Raw genomic sequence first — 18,019 nt, 5'->3', positions numbered from 1 at the left:
AGATAGACACAAAAAGCTGGTGTAACTCAGTGGGACAGGCAGTATCTCTGGAGAGGAGGAATGGGTGACGTTTTGGGTCGAGACCCTTCTTCAGAGATAGTTAGGAGCACTGGTACACAAAGCAATTTTTGCTTTACTGACAGAAATGGAAGGTCTGCCTCTGAAAGATTAGTAGCTGTGCTAACACATGCTGTGAGCGCCACCGGCTGGTTTTGAAAGGTAGTCCAACATGCCACAAAGTAGAATACAATGGTGAATCAGAGCAGTGTTTTTTTGCTTTAACCATTTCTGCAAATGTGGGAGATTCTGCTTTCCTTGCCTCTAACTCTCCTTGACTGGAGTTACGTTGAAGGCTTGAACGTTTATGCCAGATTCCTAAAAGAACAGCCACGTTTAAAATTGTGGTGCCGATCCGGTTAGCACATTTTTGGTAAGAGTGTGGGTTAGAAATAAATTGGAGAAAGTTGCGTTTGGAGTCACGATGATTCCAGGGCTGGTGTGCTATTCATAAGACAGCGATCATCGGACAAGGAGCAGAATTGGGCCATTTGGCCCATCGTGTCTGCTCGGTATTAAGAACAGGGCTGGCAAGTTAAGGTACATTCGAGTATTATGGTCAGGGTTGTGATTATTGTACAAGTTAGGGTTAGCTGTCAGGGAGGGGTTAACAAAAGGGCATTTAGAATTAGGTCATCCTAAGATTAGGATAGAGTTCAGGGTGTGAGTGGGGTTGGTTGAGGGTATGTTTATTATTAGGGTTAGAATGAATGAAAATATCAGAAATCATTAACCACCATTTTTATATCAATGTCTGCAGATGGGAAAATTGTTAACTAAATTCCCGATAATAATCGTAGGCACAAAGAACCACAGATTTTGGTTTACTAAAATAGACACAAGGTGCTGGAGTAACTCAATGGGTCAGACAGCAGAGGTAGCCCCAAGATAGTCACGTCACTTATCAACATAACTCCTTGCACATCAGGGTAAAAAGAAACCCCATCACACCCCATGAGTAATAAAACTAGTGCAGATACGTCCTCCCTGTGAACTGCGTGGGTTTTCTCCGGGTGCTCCGGTTTCCTCCCACACTCACAAGACGTACAGGTTTGTAGGCTAATGGGCTTTGGTAAAATTGTACATTGTCCCGAGTGTGTGTTGGATAGTGTTAGTGTGACAATAGTATGGCGAGTCCGAAACTTGTTGGTTGTAGACGAAGTTTATTGCAGCCGCAATACACGAATACAGAGTTAAACAACAAGGTACAGGACAACCAATACAAACTTACTGTCTTCCTTGAAGACTTCGCCGAACTGACTAAAACGGGCGCCAAACGCGCACCTGACATCGCTGGCCAATCCGCGATGTCGCTCCCTGGACCAATCCCCACGGTCGCGTTCCCACTTGACCTCGCTGGCCAATCCGAGGGTTCGACGACCTGGACCATTCTCTATGGTCGCTACATGACCCCCCCCAGAACCCGAGGTGCGGAACCTAGCTGGGAGCCGGATTTCGCGACCATAACGAGTACGGAGAGGGACAGCCTGAAACACAGGAGCCGGAGGTTCCGGACTTGGAGGAACAGCCGGAACGAGAGGTTCTGGAGGAACTACCGGCACGGGGGGTTCTGGAGGAACTGCCGAAACGGGGGGTCCTGGAGGAACTGTCGGAACGGGGGTTTCTGGACTAGGCGGAACTAACGGAGGTCGGCCTCTCCTAGGGGTTTGACCGACCAGGACTGGTTGATCCGGGTCCAAATGGGCAGGTTTGAGCCGGGACACCGAGACGAGTTCACTCTTGCCGCCCATGTCTAAGGTGAAAGTAGCCGTTCCCTTACGTAAAACCCGGAACGGCCCTTGATAGACCTTCTGCAACGGGGCGCGATGGGCATCTTTACGCAGAAAAACAAACTCACAGTCCTTCAGGGAAGACGGTTCATGTACCGTGGGACACCCATGACGTGAAGTCGGCACTGGAGCCAGGGAGCCCACCCGTTCCCGGAGAGATGCTAACGCTGATGGGACTGTAGGGAGCAGGGCTGAAGGGTCCGGAAACAGATCTCCGGGTACTCGAAGTGTCGAGCCATATACTAGCTCTGCGGACGACGCACCGAGATCTGGCTTAGGAGCAGTCCGGATGCCCAAAAGAACCCAAGGGAGTTGGTCTACCCAGTCCGGGCCTTCAAGCCTTGCACTGAGGGATGCCTTAAGTTGGCGGTGGAACCTTTCTACGAGTCCATTTGCCTGGGGGTGATATGCAGTTGTGGGTTGTAACTTGGACCCGTACAGTTCCGCCAGCGCGGCCCAGAGGGACGAAGTGAACTGTGGCCCTCTGTCAGTTGTAATAACTGCCGGGACCCCGAAACGAGCTACCCAATGAAGGGCCAAAGTCCTAGCACAAGACGCTGACGAGATATCAAACAATGGGAAAGCCTCTGGCCACCGGGTGAACCGATCCACCACCGTGAGGAGGTGGGTGTAGCCCCGGGAGGAAGGCAAAGGCCCGACCAAATCCACGTGGATGTGGAAAAAACGACAAGCCGGGACCTCGAAATCCTGTACGGGGGGCTGGACGTGGCGCTGGACTTTAGCGGTCTGACAGGGCACGCAGGAACGTGCCCACCCCGCTACCTGTTTCCGCAAGCCATGCCAGACAAACCTCGCTGCTACCAAGGCAGAGGTGGAGCGGATGGGCGGGTGCGCCAGCCCATGAATGGCATCGAAAACCCGGCGCTGAAGGGAGGGCGGTACTACCGGCCTGGGACGAGGAAGAGAAACATCGCACCAGACTTTCGTGCCCTCCGACCCACAAGCTACCTGGGCCAACTTCAATCCCGAAGTGGTGGACTGGTAAGCCGAAACGGTATCCGCTAGGAGCTGTGCCTCCGCGAGCTCCTGGGGATCCACTTCGCAGTCCTCCGCCGAAATAGGGGGAAAAGCAGGTCTAGACAGGGCGTCAGCAACGGCATTAAGCTTACCCGCGATATGACGGACATCTGTGGTAAATTCGGAGATAGCAGTCAGGTGCCGCTGCTGGCGGGCCGACCATGGGTCAGACAATTTCAAAAAAGCAAATGTTAATGGCTTGTGGTCCGTAAATGCCACAAATGGGCGGCCCTCGAGGAAATACCTGAAATGACGGACAGCTAAATAGAGAGCCAGAAGCTCTCGGTCAAATGCGCTATATTTCAGCTCGGCCGAATTTAGTTGCCGGCTGAAAAACGCTAAAGGCTGCCAACGGCCACCGACCTGCTGCTCCAGGACTCCACCCACCGCCACGTCAGAGGCGTCAACCGTCAGGGCCGTGGGGGCGGAGGGGCTCGGATGGACCAACATGGTGGCGTCTGCCAAGGCTGCCTTAGCTGCCGTAAAAGCCGACTCTGCGGCCGGGGACCACAACAACTCTACCGGATTCCCTGCAAGGCATTGGAAAAGTGGGCGCAGGACTCGCGCCGCTGCCGGGACGAATCTATGGTAGAAATTAACCATGCCTACGAACTCCTGCAGCCCTTTTACTGTGGTGGGCCTGGGAAAAGCCCGGATAGCTTCCACCTTCTCGGGCAAAGGGGCGGCGCCGGCAGGAGTAATTCTGTGCCCTAGAAAATCGAGGGCAGGCAGGCCGAATTGATATTTGGAGGGTTGGATAATGAGCCCGTGGTCTTGGAGCCGCTGGAACACGGTCCGCAAATGGGCCTGGTGTTCCTGCACTGAGGGGCTGGCTACCAGGATGTCGTCTAAATAAATAAACAAAAAGGGTAAACCCCGGCCCACGCGGTCCATCAGTCGCTGGAAAGCCTGTGCCGCGTTCTTTAAACCGAAAGGCATACGCAACCATTCAAACAACCCGAACGGAGTAATAGTTGCAGTTTTTTGTATGTCCTCCGGTCGCACCAGAATCTGATGGTATCCTCGCACCAAATCGATTTTGGAAAACACCACCGCTCCTTCCAGCCCAGATGAAAAGTCCTGTAGGTGCGGTATGGGGTAGCGATCAGCCGTGGTGACAGCATTGAGACGCCGATAATCGCCACATGGCCTCCACCCCCCAGACGCCTTGGAGACCATGTGTAACGGCGAGGCCCACGGGCTGTCAGACTGACGGACAATTCCCATTTCCTCCATCTTCCTGAACTCCGCCCTTGCCACCACCAGTTTGTCTGGCGGTAGTCTCCTGGCCCGAGCGAAAACGGGAGGGCCTTCGGTGCGGATGTGATGGACCACACCGTGCTTAGCCGAAGGTGCGTCAAAACGTTGGACGAGCAGCTCTGGGAACTCTGCCAGAATCGCAGCATACGAGTCGGGGGCCGCGACGACGGCCTGGACAGTAGGGCTGGGCGAGGAGGCGATTGTCGGAGCGACGTGCTCATCTTCGGCGGAGGGTCGGAGGTCGTTACCGCGGACATCAGGAACCAGTGAAAAAGCCCAGAGAAAATCTGCGCCCAGGATCGCTTGTTTGACGTCGGCTATGATGAATGGCCATTCGTACGTGCGGAGGCCTAACACAAGGGACATCTTCCGTGTACCGAAAGTGCGAATTGGGCTGCCATTAACCGCGATGAGGGTGGGACCTGTCTTACCCGATCTGGTTTCGAGGTCGGTCGGCGGCACTATGCTGACGATGGCTCCCGTGTCTACCAAAAATTCTGTGTCCGTGAATCGATCATGGACATAGAGGCGCCGGTTCTGGCCAATCGTAACTGCCCCTATGTACGATCGGCCGAGGCATTTCCCGCGAAGGTACAAGGCAAACGACAGTTGCGGGATTCGTTACCCCATCGTAGGTGATAATAGCACCAGCCGCGCTTGTGCGGATCTTTTTGGCGGGCTTTCGGAGAATTGGCGGGAGACGTGGCGCCATCTTGCCGTCGCTGTGGCGTGGCCACCGATGTCGAGACTTTGTTGATTGAACCACTTGCCTTGTTTTTTGCCGCTATGAGCGCGTCCGCTTTCGCTGCATATGCTTCGGGGTCCTTAAAAGAACAATCCGTAAGCAGCAGTCGGACATCCTCGGGAAGTTTCTCGCGGAATGCCTGTTCAAACATCGGGCAATCAGTATGCTCACCGGCTAGCATCATCATTTCGGCCATGAGGACGGAAGGCAGTTGGTCTCCAAGATCCGGTAGGTGCAGAAGTTTTGCCGCACCACCATGCTTATTCAACCAGAAGGTTCGTAGTAATACCTTCTTCATGGCCTCGTATTTGTCTTCCGCTGGTGAATTTACGATGAACCGCATCACGCGCTTGGTTGTGTCCGGCGATAGCGCGCTGACGAGGTAGAAGTACTTCGTAGACTCGTCCGACACCTTCTTTATATGGAATTGAGCCTCGGCGTGGATAAACCAAGCTTGCGGTGCGTACGTCCAAAATAACGGAAGATGAACGCCTGCCGCGCTTGACTCCGGTGTGCCCTGCTCAGCCATCGTCAACGAGGCGTCGGGTTCCTGCTCAGTCGGTGATCGTCCAGATCACGTCGGGGTCACCAATATGGCGATTCCGAAACTTGTTGGTTGTAGACGAAGTTTATTGCAGCCGCAATACACGAATACAGAGTTAAACAACAAGGTACAGGACAATCAATACAAACTTACTGTCTTCCTTGAAGACTTCGCCGAACTGACTAAAACGGGCGCCAAACGCGCACCTGACATCGCTGGCCAATCCGCGATGTCGCTCCCTGGACCAATCCCCACGGTCGTGTTCCCACGTGACCTCGCTGGCCAATCCGAGGGTTCGACGACCTGGACCATTCTCTATGGTCGCTACAATAGACAATAGACAATAGGTGCAGGAGGAGGCCATTCGGCCCTTCGAGCCAGCACCGCCATTCAATGTGATCATGGCTGATCATTCTCAATCAGTACCCCGTTCCTGCCTTCTCCCCACACCCCCTGACTCCGCTAACCTTAAGAGCTCTATCTAGCTCTCTCTTGAATGCATTCAGAGAACTGGCCTCCACTGCCTTCTGAGGCAGAGAATTCCACAGATTCACAACTCTCTGACTGAAAAAGTTTTTCCTCATCTCCGTTCTAAATGGCCTACCCCTTATTCTTAAACTGTGGCCCCTGGTTCTGGACTCCCCCAACATTGGGAACATGTTTCCTGCCTCTAACGTGTCCAACCCCTTAATAATCTTATACGTTTCGATAAGATCTCCTCTCATCCTTCTAAATTCCTGGTCGCTCCAGTCTTTCAACATATGACAGTCCTGCCATTCCGGGAATTAACCTAGTAAACCTACGCTGCACGCCTGTGCGGGGATCGTTGGTCGGTGTGGAGTCGGTGAGCCGAGGGGCCTGTTTCCTCACTGTAAACTATCATGCCCTAAGCTTCATTTTCTTTGCATGTTAGAATTCCTGCCCAAGAGTTTAAAAGTGCGACAGCACGAACAGCATTCAGAGTCTCTATCTCCTTCACGGTGCCCAGGCTAATGAAGAAGGCAGTTAGGGATATCCCAATGCTCCTGACTATCAAGCTTGTGCGTAGTGATTCAGAAGTTGGAGGAGACAAAACGTTTCTGCAGATGAATGGAATGGAATACTTTGATGTCACATGTGACAAGGATCAGTGACTGGGCCAAAAAAAGTAGAATGCTGGATGAACTCAATAGTCAATAGTCAATAGTCGTTTATTTGTCACATACACATAAATGTGTAGTGAAATGAACTCAGCAGGTCAATCAGCATCCGTGGAGAAAAACACCACCCTGACTTTAATTAGCATTTAATTTAAGTCAATTTAATTTAATTTGCATTGCAGTTCAAAGTTCATGAAGAACCCAGATGAACACAAAATGGTCTGGAAAGCAATGACCTAATGTAATGGCTGACAAGAGAACTGTGAAGAAGGTCCAAAAATAAATGTGATCAATTATTTACAATTATATGTACAGTACAAACCCACCACCATAATGCACCACCACCATAATGGCGGCACGGTGGCGCAGCGGTAGAGTTGCTGCCTTACAGCGAATGCAGCGCTGGAGTCCCGGGTTCGATCCCGACTATGGGCGCTGTCTGTACGGAGTTTGTACGTTCTACCTGTGACCTGCGTGGGTTTTCTCTGAGATCTTCGGTTTCTCCCACACCCCAAAGACGTACAGGTATGTAGGTTAATTGGCCCGGTAAATGAAAAAAATTGTCCCTAGTGGGTATAGGATAGTGTTAGTGTGCATGGATCGCTGGTCGGCGCAGACCCGGTGGGCTGAAAGGGCCTGTTTCTGCGCTGTATCTCTAAACTAAACAAATCAAACAAATATTCTTAAATACTGAATATAAAACAACTCTCTCACCATCCTTGTCAAGGATGCATTCCACCTCCTGCAGTGCCCAGCAGTCCCGGAGATCCACCAGGGTGCCCATGGACAGCGTGTGATCCCTCTCAAGTACCACATGGGCACGGACGTATCCCCGGAAAAGGGGCAGGCAGCCGGCTTGGGCAGAGTCCTCTCCCGCCTGGCGCCATGACACACGGATGGCCAGTGTGGCCAGGCCATCCTCTCTGTGTGTTAGTGCGTTTCTGACTTCCATGCCTGTGCACTGTGTCTAACCCTGCCCTCCAGTCCTGGGGCCTCCATGGTGGGCAGCACCCCTAGGTGGCATGGTGGTGTAGCGGTAGAGTTGCTGCCTCACAGCGCCAGAGACCCAAGTTCGATCCTGACAACGAGTGCTGCCTGCACGGAGGTCATACGTACACCCTGTGACCTGCGTGGGTTTTCTCCGGGTGCTCTGGTTTCCTCCCACACTCCAAAGACATGCAGGATTGTAGGTTAAATGGCTTTGGCGCATTCGTAAATCGCCCCTAGTGTGTAGAATGGCTAGGGATCGCTGGTCGGCGCTGACTTGGTGGGCCAAAGGGCCGGTTTCCATGCTGTATCTCTAAACTAAACTAAACTAACAGATAAACTAAACTGCTAAACACAGTTATCCAATTGTAACTAAACAGGGCTTTATAAATGTACAGCATAACTTCCCTACATTTTGGATTCAATGCCTCGTTTTGTGAATCCCAAGATCCCATGTGATTTACTATCTGCACTCAAACATCTGCCCAGGTGCTTCTAACATCTGTGCAGACGAATCCCACGGACCCTCATGCGGACCACTGGAGTTTGAAAATCAAAACAAAAACTGCAGAGGTTGGAAATCTGCAATAAAAGCACTGGCGACCGTGAGCGGGTCAGATAGTATCTGCGGAAAGAGAAACGGTGATAATGTTTCAGGACCAGGACCCTTTGTCAGAACTGAGACAGGGAGAAAACGAGTTAGTTTTCAATAGCAGGGTAAGCAGTCGGGGGGGGAGGCAGTTAGAACAAAGGGAATATCTCAGACAGGGTGAGACCAAATAGGTCAAAATGGCAGTAGAGTACACCACAGTTTGCCTGATTTCACACAGGTCCCTCCGTGCATTTTAAAGAAATTTTAGTTTTACAGCAAAATCCATTCACATACTAGTTGCTGCCTGTGACAGACACTGTGACAGACACTGTGACAGACACTGTGACAGAGCAACAGGCTGCTTTTCAACTTAACGTTCCTCTGACATTTACATACTGAACAAAAAAAAAAAAAAAAGCTTTTCACTGTACCCCGATACACGTGACAATAAAACTAAACTAAACTAAACATAAGGGAATCCATCCCCAGGTTATTAACAACTGCAAACGATGTCCAGTTTAATCTATATTTTGCAGCTCCTTCGAAAACCTTTTCCTGATGCACAAACGGGAAATGAGGTTTTGAACAATCATTTGATTTTAGATTTTTAGATTTAGAGATACAGCGCGGAAACAGGCCCTTCGGCCCACCGAGTCCGCGCCGCCCAGCGATCCCCGCACATTAACACTATCCTACACACACTAGGGACAATTTTTTAAAAAACATTTACCCAGTCAATTAACCTACATACCTGTACGTCTTTGGAGTGTGGGAGGAAATCGAAGATCTCGGAGAAAACCCACGCAGGTCACGGGGAGAACGTACAAACTCCGTACAGACGACGCCCGTAGTCGGGATCGAACCTGAGTCACCGGCACTGCATTCGCTGTAAGGCAGCAACTCTACCGCTGCGCCACCGTGCCGCTCTTGTGTTCTCTTATGACGTAAAGAGAGGCCATTTGGACTACAGAGTCTACAACAGCTGTCAGAGCAACCCCATAAACCCGAGAGGGTTTCTAAAAGCTTGAAAGCACAAGCACCAGATTCGAGAACAGCCACCTGTCTGCTGTGATCAGACTCTATCCGGCATTCCGCAGGTGCCGCTGAGAAACCGAGGCCGTTGCCTCATGGCCGGGGCCTCAAGGGGTGGAGCCTCGCGAGTCGGTGGTGGAGCCTCGCGGGCCGGAACTGAGGCCTCGCGGGGCGGAGCCTCGTGGGCCAGTGGTGGAGCCTCGCGGGCTGGAGCCGGGGCCTGGCGGTGGAGCCTCGCGGGTCGATGAAACCCGTGGCCATCGGTGCCTGGGTCGACGGGGCCCGCGGCTGGGGCCTGGGTCGGCGCCATGGAGGCATCCGGAGAGGACCCGGCGGCGAGAGTGGAGAGGTTGGCGCGGCGGTCGATGATGGCGCCGACCAACGGACGAGGACGGACACGTGGAGTGAGGACGCCGCTGCCGAGGAAAGGAACAAAGGAGGACCCGGCGTGGAGGGACCGCCATGAGGGAGGGGGAAGAACAAAGGGGGAACTGGCGCAGTGGGGGGGGCGGGAGGGGGAGGATTTATAACTTTGCAAGCGCCACTTATGGGCGACTATTTGCATACATTGGGTATGCAAGCAAAGAATTTCACTGTGACTTGCCACATGTGACAATAAGGTATTCCATTCAATTCAATCTGATGAATAAATGGTATCATTTACCTGCATAATAGGCAGAACAAAGTTGCTGCGTTCAAGACTGCTGTAAAATGCTTTGGGATGTCTTCAGGTTTTGAAAGGCAAGCTGTACTCTTTTTCTTTTGGATACCGATTGAAACTTAATGTGTTAGTTTCAGACATGAACGGTAAAATAATATTTCTTGTAACTCCAATAGTAAGTAATCTCAACCTTTTTAATGAGGAGCGTTAATTGTTGTAGTCACTCACTTTGACCCCCAGATGGCAGTATGCCATAAGAAACGCTCCATGTCATGCAGTTGCTGCACATCACTGTGATTTACATTTTGGCTAATAATCCTTTAAATGGGTTCACTGAGCAAGTTTAATTGGGTTTTTTTCTGCAATTCCACATGAATTCTGGCAAGATAGCTCCAGAAAGCGTGTGTGAGAATCTTGCAGCTATGCTTAACTCAACTCCAATTCCTCTGCCTGCCTCCTTTCGAACAGAGACAAGAATTCACTTCCATAACCCCTGTGCCATATGGAAATGTCATCTGGAAGAGGGAATTCAGGACATGTGATTTCTTTCCATCTGTTGTTTTCCCCACTAAATCTAGGATGCTAGTAATTCACTTTTATTTCTGTGTAACATTGAATGAAAAAAAGGAGCTTAATTTTGGTATTCTCCTTCCCATTCCCACACTGACCTTTCAGTCTGAAGCAGGGTTTCGACCCAAAACGTCCCCCATTCCTTCTCTCCAGAGATGCTGCCTGTCCCGCTGAGTTACTCCAGCATTTTGTGACTACCCTTTCTGTCCAAGGTCTCTCCATTGTTAGAATGAGGCTAAATGCAAATTGGAGGAACAGCATCTCATATTTTGCTTGGGCAGCTTACAGTCCAGTGGTATGAATATTGATTTCTCTAACTTCAAGTAGGCCTCTCTCTCCATCCCTTCCCCACCCAAGTCACGCCAGATTCTCGTTCTCACCCTACAAACAGCTGTTTCTATTGTCTATTGTTTCCTTTATCATCGTTACTTTTTTGCATCTCTTTCATTCATTGTTCTTTATCTCCCCACATCGTCGTCCATATCTCACGTTTCCCTTTTCCCTAACCAGTCTGAAGAAGGGTCTCGACCCGAAACGTCCCCCATTCCTTCTCTCCAGAGATGCGGCCTGTCCCGCTGAGTTACTCCAGCATTTTGTGTCTATTTTCATTTTGATTCATCCATTGCCGTTTCAGGCGAGAGAATGAGCAACCCAAACGAGTAACTGCTCTCCTCCATCTTCTTCATGCTCTTTAAATTCTCTCCACATTCTGCCAACCCGTCTCAGAGTAACACTGTTTGAATTTTCCAAACTTGCTAGAAAAGTGTGCTATTCCAATGTGATGTATTCCACCTGCATCTGCCCTGCATGGTAATCATATCATCATATCATATCATATATATACAGCCGGAAACAGGCCTTTTCGGCCCTCCAAGTCCGTGCCGCCCAGTGATCCCCGTACATTAACACTATCCTACACCCACTAGGGACAATTTTAAAAAAAACATTTACCCAGCCAATTAACCTACATACCTGTACGTCTTTGGAGTGTGGGAGGAAACCGAAGATCTCGGAGTAAACCCACGCAGGTCACGGGGAGAACGTACAAACTCCTTACAGTGCAGCACCCATAGTCAGGATCGAACCTGAGTCTCCGGCGCTGCATTCGCTGTAAAGCAGCAACTCTACCGCTGCGCTACCGTGCACCAGCACAATGTACTCGGTAGATGCAGAACCAAAGTCTTGACCTACTGCTAACCATTCAACATCGGGCAACTTTAGTTTAATTTAACTTTTTGTTTAGAGATACAGTGCGGAAACAGGCCCTTCAGCCCACCGAGTCCACGCCGACCAGCATTCCCCGCATGCTAACGCTGTCCTACACATACTAAGGACAATTTACAATGATACCAAGCTAATTAACCTACAAACATGTACGTCATTGGAGTGCAGGAGGAAACCGGGGGAAACCCACGCAGGTCAGGGGCAGAACGTACAAACGACGTACAGACAGCACCCGTAGGCAGGATCGAACCTGGGTCTCTGGTGCTGTAAGGCAGCAACTCTACCACTGCACCCAGTAGTGTGTGGTGCGTGAACCGTGGAGTACGCTACCACAGAGGCTTGGAGGGGCCAAGATGTTGAATATATTTAAGGAGGAGATAGTAACGTTTCAAAATGCAAAACACACAAAGGGATATGGGGTTAGAGCAAAAACAAGGTATTGAGGCAGATGTTTGCCCAGATCATATTGAATTGTGGATCAGATGCAAAACTCGAAATGGCTTCTTCTGATTCTAATTTCTATGAATTCAGGTATTTTGCTTTTGCATAAAAACACAAAATGTTGGAAACTTCCAGCAGGTCATGGAGCATTTGAAGAAAGGGAAACTCTCAAACACACTTTCATCAGAATTCATTGTTCCACGAAAGATGTGGCCCAACCCGTTGAATGTCTCCATTATCTTCTCTTCACATTTCCATCAGCTGCAGTTCTTTGCTTTTCATTTTCTGTACTTCTGCACTTTAGATTTCAGAAACTGGAGCGCACCATTCTCAGGGGAAGATTAAGGTTTCATAAGAGGCTTCCTTACGTTGCCTTAACGATTAAGGAAACTTGGGCACAACATTAAAATGAGTGTGGAGACACAAGGGACTGCGGATGCTGGCATCTTGAAACAAAAACAAACCGCTGGAGGAACTCAATAGGTCAGGCAGCGTCTGGGGAGGGAGATGGTTTGACGATATCTTTGTGTCGATATCTTCTTCAGACACTTCTGATTAAAATGAGCATTTTAATCTTCCTCTTCTGTTCTCAGTGTTTTGACCTGTAATCTGAGACTGTAATCCCTTGTTCTAGGGTGGCACGGTTGCGCAGCTTTAGAGTTGCTGCCTTAGAGACACAGGTTCGATTCTGACCACGGGTGCTGCCTGTACGGAGTTTGTACGTTCGCCTCGTGACCATATAACCATATAACAACTACAGCACGGAAACAGGCCCGTTCGGCCCTACCAGTCCACGCCGACCACTCTCTCTGACCTAGTCTCATCTACCTGCTCTCAGACCATAACCCTCCAATCCCCTCTCATCCATATACCTATCCAATTTACTCTTAAATAATAAAAGCGAGCCTGCCTCCACCACTTCCACCGGAAGCCCATTCCATACCTGTGTGGGTTTCCTTCAGGATCTCCAGTTTCCTCCCACACTCCAAAGACGTACAGGTTTGTAGGTAAATCGGCTTGGTATAATTTTCATTGTCACTCGTGTGTGTCGGATAGTGTAAGTGTGCGAGGATTGCTGGTCGTAGGTTAATTGGCTTGGTATAATTTTCATTGTCTCTAGTGTGTGTCGGATAGTGTACGTGTGCCGGGGATTGCTGGTCAGTGGGCCAAAGGGCCTGATTCCGCGCTGTATCTCTACACTAAATGAAAGCTCGGGGAATCAGGGCTGTTCCACAATGACACCCTTTATTTTCCGTGCAAATTTACGGAAAATACTTTCAGATCAATGATAATTTCCATCCAGCGTACAATTCCAAGCAAGTTCATTGGTATTCGTGTGTATTGTGCATGTTGCTTTTCAATATGCATTGTGCATCATCCCATTCCTTCCACTGACTAAGTGCTGAGGCAAAAATTACACGCTGAAACATATTTCACATCATTCGTTTACAAATTGGAACTGCCTGAGAAAGGTTTGTTGTTTCTTTTAGCCTGCTGAAAATGTGTAGCATTTTATGCAGTGTTTCTGATTTAATAAATGGTTAACTCAGTGACAGTCTATGAACAACTTATTCCTCTTGACCTCTTTAAAATGCCAGCAGGGATCACACAGCAAGGAAATTATTGGCATCTGGAATCAGGCAGGGGCATTTAATCCAGTGTTATTTTTATTAACGCTGCGATACCTCTGGCTAAGCTTTCGGCTGCTGCTATTATCATCTCGGCCAAAATTACCGTCAGCAGCAAAGTCGCTTTTTCCGAGATTAATAATATCTCCTCATTGAGCTATCCCTGAAAGTGTAATACAATGCAATCCAACTGCTGGTGTTCATTTCAGCAAAGTACATACAGCGCCGAATGAGGCTGATTTAATTAAAAATGAAGGGTCTGCATAGCAGCCGCCTGGAGTTGTGTGCCCCACTATGCAGAGAGTGTGATTATCTTCATTCTTTCAGGGGATGCTAATGGAATCATTTGTATTCTTGGAATGAGCAAAACTCAGAGACCGCAAGTGCAGGGACATTGATTTTACTGATTTCATAAATAAGAATATTTAGTCTAGAGGTAGCACTGTGCAAGGGGCGTTTTAATACAAGATTATAATGCGTGCTATTTTCTGCACGCACCTTCATGGATGATTTTCAAACAATAAGAGGAATGATATTTATCTTGTGTCTTTAGAGAACCACTTTTCCTCCATTTAGAATTTGAGGTGATATGTTAGGCGGAAGCACCAAACACTTGTTCACTGATAAGTATCAAAGCATTGAAAGCACCTGCAGTTACGTAGCTAATTCCATGAACGTGGCGCGGCAACTCAAATGAGCTTCGTGTGAAATGTAGACACTTTATAAAGTAGGGAAGCTGGCAGCTAATTTGCCACTGGCCCGAGGATAGACACAAAAAGCTGGAGTAACTCAGCGAGTCAGGCAGCATCTCTGGAGGAAATGAATAGGTGGCATTTCGGGCCGAGACCCTCCTTCAGACTGAGGGTCAGGGAGGAGAACACCAGGGGTATGGGAAGGTATTGAACAAAGCAGAGGCTCGGGAATGTTGGAGCCCACAATGGTGCATTGTTGGCTGGGGATGAGGTTCATAGGTTCTTCGGTGATAGGAGCAGGATGAGGCCATTTGGCCCATCAAGTCTACTCCGCCATTCATTCATGGCTGATCTACCTCGCCCTCCTAACCCCACTCTCCTGCCTTCTCCCCATAACCTCCAACACCCTCACTAATCAAGACACCATCCATGACCTGCCTTAGCAAAGGAAGGATAACAAACGGTGAAATTAACGCACAGGCCCGACAGGAAAGCACCTCGGGAAAGCAGGCAACATAATCACGGAACATTTATACCTGGTCAATTTTTCTTCTCTACTCGCCCGTTGGGCAGAAGGTATAAAAGCTTGCAAGCACATAGCACCAGCTTCTTCCCTGTTGTTATCAGGCTGCTGAATGGTCTTCTCATTAGCCAAGGTCATACAACCGATTTCAAGTCCATCTTGTCAACCACTCTGCCAAACACTTGCACTCTGTCCGCCGAAAAAGTCTTTACCCAGAGAGCTGTGAATCTGTGGAATTCTCTGCCACAGAAGGCAGTGGAGGCAGATTCTCTGGATGTATTCAAGAGAGAGCTAGATTTAGCTCTTAGGGTCTAACGGAATCAAGGGATATGGGGAGAAAGCAGGAACTGGGTACTGGTTCTGGATGATTAGCCACGATCATATTGAATGGCTCGATAGGGTTGCCAACTTCCTCACTCCCAAATACGGGACAAGGTGACGTCACCGCCCCGCGCCCCAGGTGACCTCACGCAGCCAGTAGAGGTTGAAGTTGGCAATCCTACTAATACAAACTAATTTAGCCCAAAATATGGATGTCCCGGCTAATACGGGACAGTTGGCAACCCTATGGCTGGAATGGTTAAATTACCTATTCCTGCAACCATTTTCAATGTTTCTATGTTTATGTTTTTAAGACCTCTGGGTTTTTTAAATCTCTCGGTTGCGATCTTATTGAAACTTACTAAATTCTTAAGGGGTTGGACAGGCTAGATGCAGGAAGATTGTTCCCAATGTTGGGGAAGTCCAGAACAAGGGGTCACAGTTTAAGGATAAGGGGGAAGTCTTTTAGGACTGAGATGAGAATGTTTTTTTTCACACAGAGAGTGGTGAATCTGTGGAATTCTCTGCCACAGAAGGTAGTTGAGGCCAGTTCATTGGCTATATTTAAGAGGGAGTTAGATGTGGCCCTTGTGGCTAAAGGGATCAGGGGGTATGGAGAGAAGGCCGGTACAGGATACTGAGTTGGATGATCAGCCATAGACAATAGACAATAGACAATAGACAATAGACAATAGGTGCAGGAGGAGGCCATTCGGCCCTTCGAATGGCCTACTCCTGCACCTACTTTCTATGTTTCTATGTAACCATGAGAATTCTCCTCCCCTTCCACTTCCCACACTGACTTTTTTGCCTTGGGTCGACTGAACATTGGACTTTGAATCATGGTGCCAATAATGTCGGTGCCTGCACGTGCAATATATGCAAATTGTATTTCACTGTGCAGTTGCATATGTAACAATGAAGCACTGTTGATGATTGTCAATCGCTCTGGGCCTCCTCCACTGTGAGAGTGAGACTGAGGCCACATGCAATTGGAGGAACAGTTCCTCACATTCGGTTTAGGTAGCTTACAACCTGACAGGATGAACATTGAATTGTCCAATTTGAGGTGACCTCTGACAACCCCCTCTCCCCCTTTCTCCCCCACACCTCCCTTTCTTTACCCCCTCCCTGTCCTGTGCCCCACCAATACTCGCACCTATTTCTCCCCTCCCCCTCCACCTACATTCCTACCTCTGGCTTCATAATTCGCAACTCTTCAACCCTTTTGTCTCACACCTTCTGTTTTATTTTAATCTCTGGCCATTCTGACCATCTGCCCATCAAAACCCCCATCACCTGTGTTCTCCAGAATCCTGCTACACTAGGTCCTGCTCCTCCCCCCCCTTCCAGCTTTCTCCCCCCCACCCCCCCCAACCCACCACAATAAGTCTGAAGAAAGGTCCCAGCCCAAAATGTCACTTCTCCATGTTCTCCAGGGATGCTGTCTGACCCTTTGAGTTATTCCATCACTTTGTGTCATCTTTTGTAAAACAGCACATGCAGTTCCTTATTTTTACCTGCAGATTAATTCCAGCTAAGAGATTGAGGTGCAAAGTATTCCTGGAAGGAAACCTGTAAAAGTTTCTTTTGAACTCTTGCTGTGGGAAGAAATATCACTTTGTTGTTGGATTTGCCTTCTTGGATCTAAAACTTGGATTATTTTCTCTGGAACATTGGAGGTTGAGGGGAGATCTGATAGAAGGATACATAATTATGAGAGGCACAGATAGGGTAGACAGTCAGAACCTTTTTCTCAGGGTGGAAATGTCAAATCCTAGAGGGCATAGCTTTAAGCTGAGAGGGGCAAAGTTTAATGGTGATGTGTGTGGCAAACCTTTTACACAGAGTAGTGGGTGCTTAGAACATGCCGCCAGGGGTGGTGGTGAAGACATACGATAATTATATTTAAGAAGCTTTTAGATAGACACGTAGAAACGCAGGGAATGGAGGGATACGGATTGTGTGCAGGCAGATGAGATTAGTTTAGCTTAGCATCATGTTTGGCACGGACATTCTGGGCAGAAGGGCCAGTTCCTGTGCTGTGCCGTTCTCTGTTCTATGTTCGGCTTATGATCAGTGCAAAAAATAAAATGGCAAAACAAAGAAAGACGACAGCTGTCCTATGGTCCTTTCCTTTCCTGAGCATCAGTTGCACCTCTAATCTTCGTACTTTAATCTCCATACCTCTACGATACGATATGATACGGTAGAACTTTATTAATCCCCTGAGGGAAATCGATCTGCCAACAGTCATGAAACCACAAAATACATGAAACATGAAATTAAAGTGATGAGTGGAAAGGATTGGGGGATGTGCAAAGATTGGGATGGGAGGGGGGGGGGGGAGGGAGGGAGGAGGGAGGAGGGAGGAGAGTCAGTCTCAGTCTACCCCACGACAGAAGGGGAAGGAGTTGTAAAGTTCGATAGCCACAGGGAAGAAGGCCCTGGGATGGCGGGACTTACATATGAGGAAAGACTAGATAGACTGGGCTTGTACTCGCTGGAATTTAGAAGACTGAGGGGGGATCTTATAGAAACATATAAAATTCTTAAGGGGTTGGAGAGGCTAGATGCGGGAAGATTGTTCCCGATGTTGGGGGAGTCCAGAACCAGGGGTCACAGCTTAAGGATAAGGGGGAAGTCTTTTAGGACCGAGATGAGAAAACATTTCTTCACACAGAGAGTGGTGAGTCTGTGGAATTCTCTGCCACAGAAGGTAGTTGAGGCCAGTTCATTGACTATATTTAAGAGGGAGTTAGATGTGGCCCTTTT

The sequence above is a fragment of the Rhinoraja longicauda genome, chromosome 3, assembly GCF_053455715.1.
Source record: "Rhinoraja longicauda isolate Sanriku21f chromosome 3, sRhiLon1.1, whole genome shotgun sequence".
In the NCBI taxonomy this organism is placed as follows: Eukaryota; Metazoa; Chordata; class Chondrichthyes; order Rajiformes; family Arhynchobatidae; genus Rhinoraja; species Rhinoraja longicauda.
Note: the sequence above shows the minus strand (reverse complement) of the source record.